This window comes from Acyrthosiphon pisum, chromosome X (genome assembly GCF_005508785.2).
Source record: "Acyrthosiphon pisum isolate AL4f chromosome X, pea_aphid_22Mar2018_4r6ur, whole genome shotgun sequence".
NCBI lineage: Eukaryota > Metazoa > Arthropoda > Insecta > Hemiptera > Aphididae > Acyrthosiphon > Acyrthosiphon pisum.
This window is the reverse complement of record NC_042493.1, coordinates 103340851-103348633: the sequence shown is the minus strand read 5'-3', so window position 1 is coordinate 103348633 and position 7783 is coordinate 103340851.

Below are 7783 nucleotides of genomic sequence, written 5' to 3'. Positions count from 1 at the left end.
GAGACAACACATGCGGCTCTGGCGTCCTCTTGCAAACAATCGCAACTAAGTTTTTATAATTAACGGACGATAACAACAGAAATATAAGTTAATAAGTAATAACTAATAAGATAATAATATAGCTATACTATTGACTATTGACTGTATTGTTTGAAGGGAGATGATAAACTGTGGCAAAATTACACTTTTTCGAAAATCGACTTAAAGTCGATATTATTATGTAAACGTACCTAATATAATCTGCGACAAAACCAATAAGATACAATAATAAAATTATATAAAATACGGCAATTTATTTTAGCAGGTGAGTAGGTACCTACTATATAGTATATTATATACTTTGGGCCTCTACACGATTTTTTCTCAGTGAGGCCCAGTAATCATTCGATATTCATTTAAATAAAAAAAATAAAAAAGAATAATATAATATATGCATACCGACATAACATGATTGATGACTAGTAGCACATAGGTAATAGGTATAGTATATGACTTACGTATCAACAACCAATACATTATTTATGTGAAGATAGGAAAAAAGTGCCGGAAAAAAATCTGTTTTCTAAAGATAATATCTGATAATTATTTTGTAATCATATAATAGCTACTAAATACAAAACAGATATTAATAATAGCTAATAATTATATAATAATAAAAATAATAACTCATTGAATCGTAGTATATATATTAAGTATATTTACATTATAATAAATATCACTAATCACTGAGTTAGAGGATTTGTATACACTGCATTCCCTAAAATATCAAATTTTTCGTACTACACAAATAGTTTTAAATCAGTCAAATCTAAATATAAAATCAATGCATTAAAAAATAGCATTAATTATACTCCTTCAACCAATAATTAATAAGACATAATATAAATTAAATAATAATAAAAATAATATAAATATATTATTTCATTACTGTGAACTAAATTAATTAATTTATATATTAATATTTACTCAAATTTCCTCGACATTAATAGTTACATTCTCAGTAATATTTTTACTAGAAATTAGTTGAAGTTATCAACGAAAAAAAAAAATCATAGTACCTATCGATTAATAATATAAATCAACAATCAATTACTTTAATGTTGTTAATATATATCAGTGATATTTTGTCATTTATAAAACTCATTTCTAGAGTACAAAATACATATAAATAATAATATATAATATTAATAAATAAATAAAGACTTGTCAGGAACATTTATATAGAATAAAAATCTATAGGTATATAAATTATAATCACTGTAACTTAATATTTTGAGCTATAGCTTTTGAAAAATATTTCAGTTTTATTTAATATAATTAGAAAAGTTTTATTTTAAATGTTCCAAATTGTATATTTCATTAGTTTTATGAACTTTTTTTCCTCGGACTTATTTTCCGTTTCCCCATTTACGTATAGGTAAGTATCGATATGTATAGGTGAATACTTCAGTAGGTACCTATGTTAAATAAATTGACGCAGTTTATATTATAATGTAGGTTCTTGATTTACATGGATGATTGTCGTCGTTATCACGGGTCCTGAAATTCTCGTAATAACGACTTTCATCGCGTTACCTAAATCAAAATAAAACTCTCGCAACATAATTTTCACTACAATAATTATTCTTAGACATTTCGTCTAAATTACAGAGAATAATTCAGCAGTTGAGTCTGTACGATTATGGCTAAAATGCAAAATACATATCATAAATTTGATACCAATGGAGTGTTACAATGCGCCGGCGCCATACGTAAAAAGTGACGCGAGGAAAAAGTGGTTTGCTGGTTCTTACATTTCAGCGGCGGTAGAATCGATGTGACGACGTCGGTCCGGGAATAATAAAATAATCGAGAGTGCTATACAAAAAGTACCTATTAAACAACTACATGGCGGCCGACGGCGATCGGTGCGCGTCGTTTATTGAATATAAATGTGTTTGAGCAGAAATGAGGGAAAATCATGGATTACAGAGAATAATTCAGCATTCGAGTCTATACGGTAATAAGTAATATACGAAATACATAAAAAATCAATATGAATAACAAGTGCGTGATACAATGCGCCGGCGCTTTACGTAAAAAGAGACGCGAGGAAAAAGTGGTTTGCTCGTCCTTACGTCATTTCAGAGGCGGTAGAATCGATATATGTATGTATACTATACATTGTATAGTATATGTGACAACGTCCGCCCGAGAATAATAAAGAAGCGAGAGTGCTATACAAAAAGTATCTACTCAACAACTAAATGACAAACGACGGCGATCGGCGCACATATACATTCGTTAAGTGAGAAGGGGCGATGACGGCTGGCCCTTTACATAGTATATAAGTTATATACTACATCATTTATATAAGTTAGAGGACTTGTCATGACCATATTTTAAACAGCAGTCTTTAAAATATCCAACATGAATAGTCTTAGGACGATAAAATCAAAATAAAAAAATCAATGCACTAAAAACTAGCATTAATCATATAGGTACTTCTTCAACCGATAACACATAATATAAATTATGTACCTATAAATATAGTGTTTCATAACTCTGAACAAAATAAAATTATCATTAATGAATTTACTCAAATTTAATCAACATTAATAGGTAGCAATATAGTATATTTTCCGCGATATTTTTACTAGAATTAGTTGAAGTTATAAAAAAAAAATCATAGTATCAATTAATATTATAAATTTATTTACAATCAATTAGGTACTTTTATGTTATTAATATATATATCAGTGATATTTTTTCATTTATAAAACTCATTTTTAGTGTACAAAATGCATATAAAAATAATATATATTATAAATAAAAATAAAAAAATACATTTAAATTATGAAGATACTGTTAAATTAAGTATGTAAATTTCGTTGTAATATAAAGTTTCGTCAAATAAAAGCTTGATAAAGAGATTAGAGAGGTAGGTACCACTATATTTGAGCCCACAATAAGCCATGAGTAGTAATTAAAAATTAATTTTATTGAATATATATATTCACTGATAAGTTCGTGGTATAATACGTAGAAATAAAATAAACTAGTACAAAAAACTTAACTAGTAACTATAAGTATTATTTGACATTATCATCGCTTCGTATAAATCGCGTTGGTATAGATTTTCAGTGTTGCTTTAATATTTGTGCTGATAATGGTATTCTTTTGAATACTCCTTTCATTAGAATTGGGTGAGGCGAGAATTCGGCTGGTCGGAATACCACGAGTATACAGGGTGATTCTTTTATCATTGAACAATCGTTACTTAAATAAGATTGAATGATTTTGAAAATATTATTATTTCAAGTATACTTACAATAAAATATTACTATAGTTTCAAGTCGTTTACAAAACTTTCTGTTAAAAAATTATATTTTATCGAATCTAGTACGAGTAGTTTATGAGTTATAAGTAGGTAGATATTTAAAGTTTTGATGAGCGGATTATAGGACAAACATTTCACGGGGTAACGCCGTACCACTCCACTTCGCTCATCAAAACTTTAAATACTTATAACTATGTAAAACAATATTTCCGATTCGTCAATGCACGTAAGCAACCTGTTGTAATACAATAACGCAATTTTATTAATTTGCAATAAACGTACTGAGACTTGATAGATAAACGGCTATTTCAACCTATTTAATGTATAAAAAAATTATAGTACGTTACTCGATATTTTTCCTCTACAAGTAAAATCTATGAATCATAAATATGTTTTTCTTGGTTAATAATAGTAAGGTATATTATGACGACGAAAACCCACCGAAAATAGTTCAGAAACAAAAAACGTGTATCCAGCCACAAAACATGTTAAATAATATGTTGAAATGAGCGTCTATTTGCCAGCTGCTGCGGCATAGCAAGTGTCCCGTATTTTACCCACATTTTTGTTGAATCATTGCATTTGATTAATATTATTGTTGTTGTACCTCTGGGGTTACTACCTCTATTCGGATTTCACCGGTCTGTGCGTCGTTCAGGGACGGTAGAATGGATAAATATATATATATATATATATATATGAGTGTGTGTGGTGACGTCCGCCCGAGAATAACGAAGAAGCGTGGTTGCAGCGAATACAACCAAAGTACCTATTCAAAACAACATGGCGGCCGACGGCGATCGGGGCGGGTGTAAAATCTATTCGGTGAGAAGGGTCTACGATGGCTGGCGCGCTGTTGCCGCGGTTATTGTAACATTATCGTAACGTGCTGTGGGTCGCCACAGTATACCTATACTAACATATTTTTGTGGCAGATTGTACAATGTTAAATTTTATTTTTTTTGACGCAGACGTACATAAAATAATATTAACGATTCAGCAATATTTTTTCAGGTCGAGAACCACCATCAAAAAATATTTAAGTAATAAAGTTTAATAATAAAAATTAAATTTTAAAAAAGCCACTTTTTAGCGGTTTAATATAAAATATGCGCTAGGAAATAAGAATGCACTGAAAATTACGAAATACAAAAAGTATAATTAGAAACATCCAAGTATATAGATACCTCGTACATTATTAAGAGTCACTTGACTTGGAAAATATTAAAATAATAAGTATTATTGAACATTATCATCGCTTCATGGTCAGTCATATAAATCGCCGGTGAAAATACCACGAGTATACAGAGTGATCCTTTTATCATTGAACACTTTTCAAATTCAAAATAATCGATATCGTTATAATTGTCCATATATGAAATTAAACAGTTAGGTACAAATTAAAAAATGTAATTAAAACAAAAAAAAGCAAATACTCTGTTTAAAACAATACATTATTTTATATAAATAGTTTTTATCGTATACAATTCTTAAATCAATAATACAATAATATTTATACATACCATTTTCGCTAAATCACTACCGTGTTCACTAACAGAAACGATATAATATAATACTGAAATACAAGACTCGTGTAAATAGAGGTGTGCCTTGGAAAAAAATTCAGAACTTGCACGGTTATAGGAACAATTTGTAAAATATACACATATATCATTTTTAATATAACTTACTGTAGATACTTTTAATTTTTATTGCCTAAGGATATTGCCTAAGGGTATATATATATACCTATCTGTTTGTAAATAAACAAATAATTAAATATTTATGTAGGAATATCATATAATATAATATGTAGGTACCTATTTATCAATATTTTAATAATATAATAATCATAATTCAAATGGTATATATTTTTATTATTATTAATTATTATTTTTGACAGCTATACTAAACAGTACGGTTAGGTATAGATTTGAAGATTTTTTTCCCAGATTCAGATTCTTGTACACGGCACAAAACATGATCAATACACGACCATCCGAGTACCTATATATGCTTCAACTGCTATCGAAAACTAAACTTTCGGTGCAGGCGTGAAAGAAAATATGTAAAAATTACATTTAAAACTATGTCAAAATTGCTATGGAAAATATATCAAAATAATTGCAGTATAAATATGTTAAAATTTCAACGAAAAATAAATTTAAGTTAGGCACATAATAAAATCATAAAATATCACATAATAACATAATATATAATTGTTAATTACTTTATTTACTTACTTAAGTAACACGAAAGACATATACAAATAACAAAAGATTAAATAGTACTAAAAAAGAATATTTTAAAAATAAAGTATTGCTTATTTTTTAAAAATTAAAACATATTCTTCTTTTAAGTTAAAATTTAAAGTTATATACCTTTTTTAATTATGTTTAAGAAAATTGTACTGTCTATTACTCTTAAAATATGTTTATATGTTTAAAAAGTACGTTTAACATCTTCTCTTCTTATCGGAGTATATTTAAAATAATTAAAAACATTTGGCGTTATCTCTAAACTCACATTTTAATTTCCTGCCATAACCTCAGTTTCAGTTTTAATAGTTTTATATTCTTCAATTTTTCTAAGACATATTTAAATTTATCTTCAACTATTTTACCATCGGAAACTGTAATAGGTACGTTGGCCAATTAATTATTATTATCGATATATTAATACGAAACTTTCAGCTATTAGAAAAAGTGAAAAAACATACTTTGAAAATATACATCGTATAGTTATATTTTTGCTGTCAAATTACCTAAGAAATAATTATATTGTAAATTTTATCACATTGCATACAAAAATTGGAAAAATATGCAATATAAATCTTTAAGTAAGAATACTCGAGTTAGTTCAACTCTTGTACATATTGGTATCAATAAAAAATTACGATGTCTATTAAATCTCATATTTAATATATAATATATTGTAAAATACTAAAATATATAGATCCTTATTTGCGTAATTGTCCTCAACATTTTTTTTCATTACACAAAAATCAATTTATGAAGACCTTGTAGTATTAAGTACTCAGGTTTTTTACGGAGTGAAAATATATGTTTTCTTAGAAAATTACTTAAAATAAACTAAAAAGAATCAAAAATGTATGTCGGATTACGTGCCTTAAAAAAGTATCAAAGATATTCAAAAAATATTGAAATCATATCACGTACAAAAATGTTAGTATAAACATTTAGGGAAAAGTAATAATTAGTATCTATAGGGTTTATCGTTTTTGAATTACGATCAATTATAAAAAAATCGATTTGGTGGTTTTTGCGAAAAAATTTTAAAGCATTTTAGAAAAAAAGATACGAATGCATCTAAATCTGAGCCCTACTAATAAATTACTAGTTGCTACCTTTTTTTCTTTCATTTAATCACTTGGTTATTCTGGGCCACAAATAAAATATATCCAGTTGTCTAAATGTTACCGTAAATTTGACTAGAACTACGTACCTACTTGTTATTATTGCAGTTAAATAAAGTCCATTTAAAAATGAATATAAAACTATAATATAAGTAGGACCTCATAGGTTTTTTTAGGTGGCACTAAAATATTGTATCTGCAGCACAGACCCTGATAGTTTTAAGATTTAAACTAAAATATGATTATAACACTTAGAGGGGAAGGGTACAGATAAAATTGAGGGGTTAAGCCCCCCCCCCCCCTAGAAGCATAACCCTTTTAATTCCGTCCATTGAGTAGGTATCTTATAGGTACAATGCAGTGCATTTATAATATTATAGTCAATATATTATAATCGTTCATCAATAGACATAATCGTGAACAACTTAATAATATTTTACTTTTATATACCACGCCCGACGTTATACAGTATAACCACGACCACGACGTACAGTTTTAATACCCATGGTCATCACCCTTGCTCATAACTCATTTCAATGACTCACGCACGCCACTATTACAGAGAGGGTCTTTTTCCCTCGAAATATTCTTCTTTGTTAGACATGAACCGAAACATTACACTCCGAACATTTTTGTGCCGACAAGTGGTGTGGGTCGATAGGGGTATAACAGATAGTTGTGGTAATAAATTACTAGGCACCACCTTTTATCCCGTTTCGTACAACACCTATAATACACCTTATAATATTACTAACGTTTTATCAACCATAAGTAAAATGTATAATATATTTTTTGAATATTACAGCGAATTGGACTAGAGCTTAACTATTATTATTACATATATAAATAACATTTTTTAGGTATAAAACTAAATGGCATTTTTTTTTTCAATAATGATTTATAGGTATTAAACTAAATGGCTGACTGACACCTCTACTGCAGTACATTTTATAATATTTTAGTAAATATCATTATAATCATTAGTTATTAATCAATAGTCATCTGTCATTATTATAAAATAACATTAAGGGGCCTCGCTACGGTCATTATTTAAGGAGCAACATTTAGGCAATTTCTAATCTTGTCAT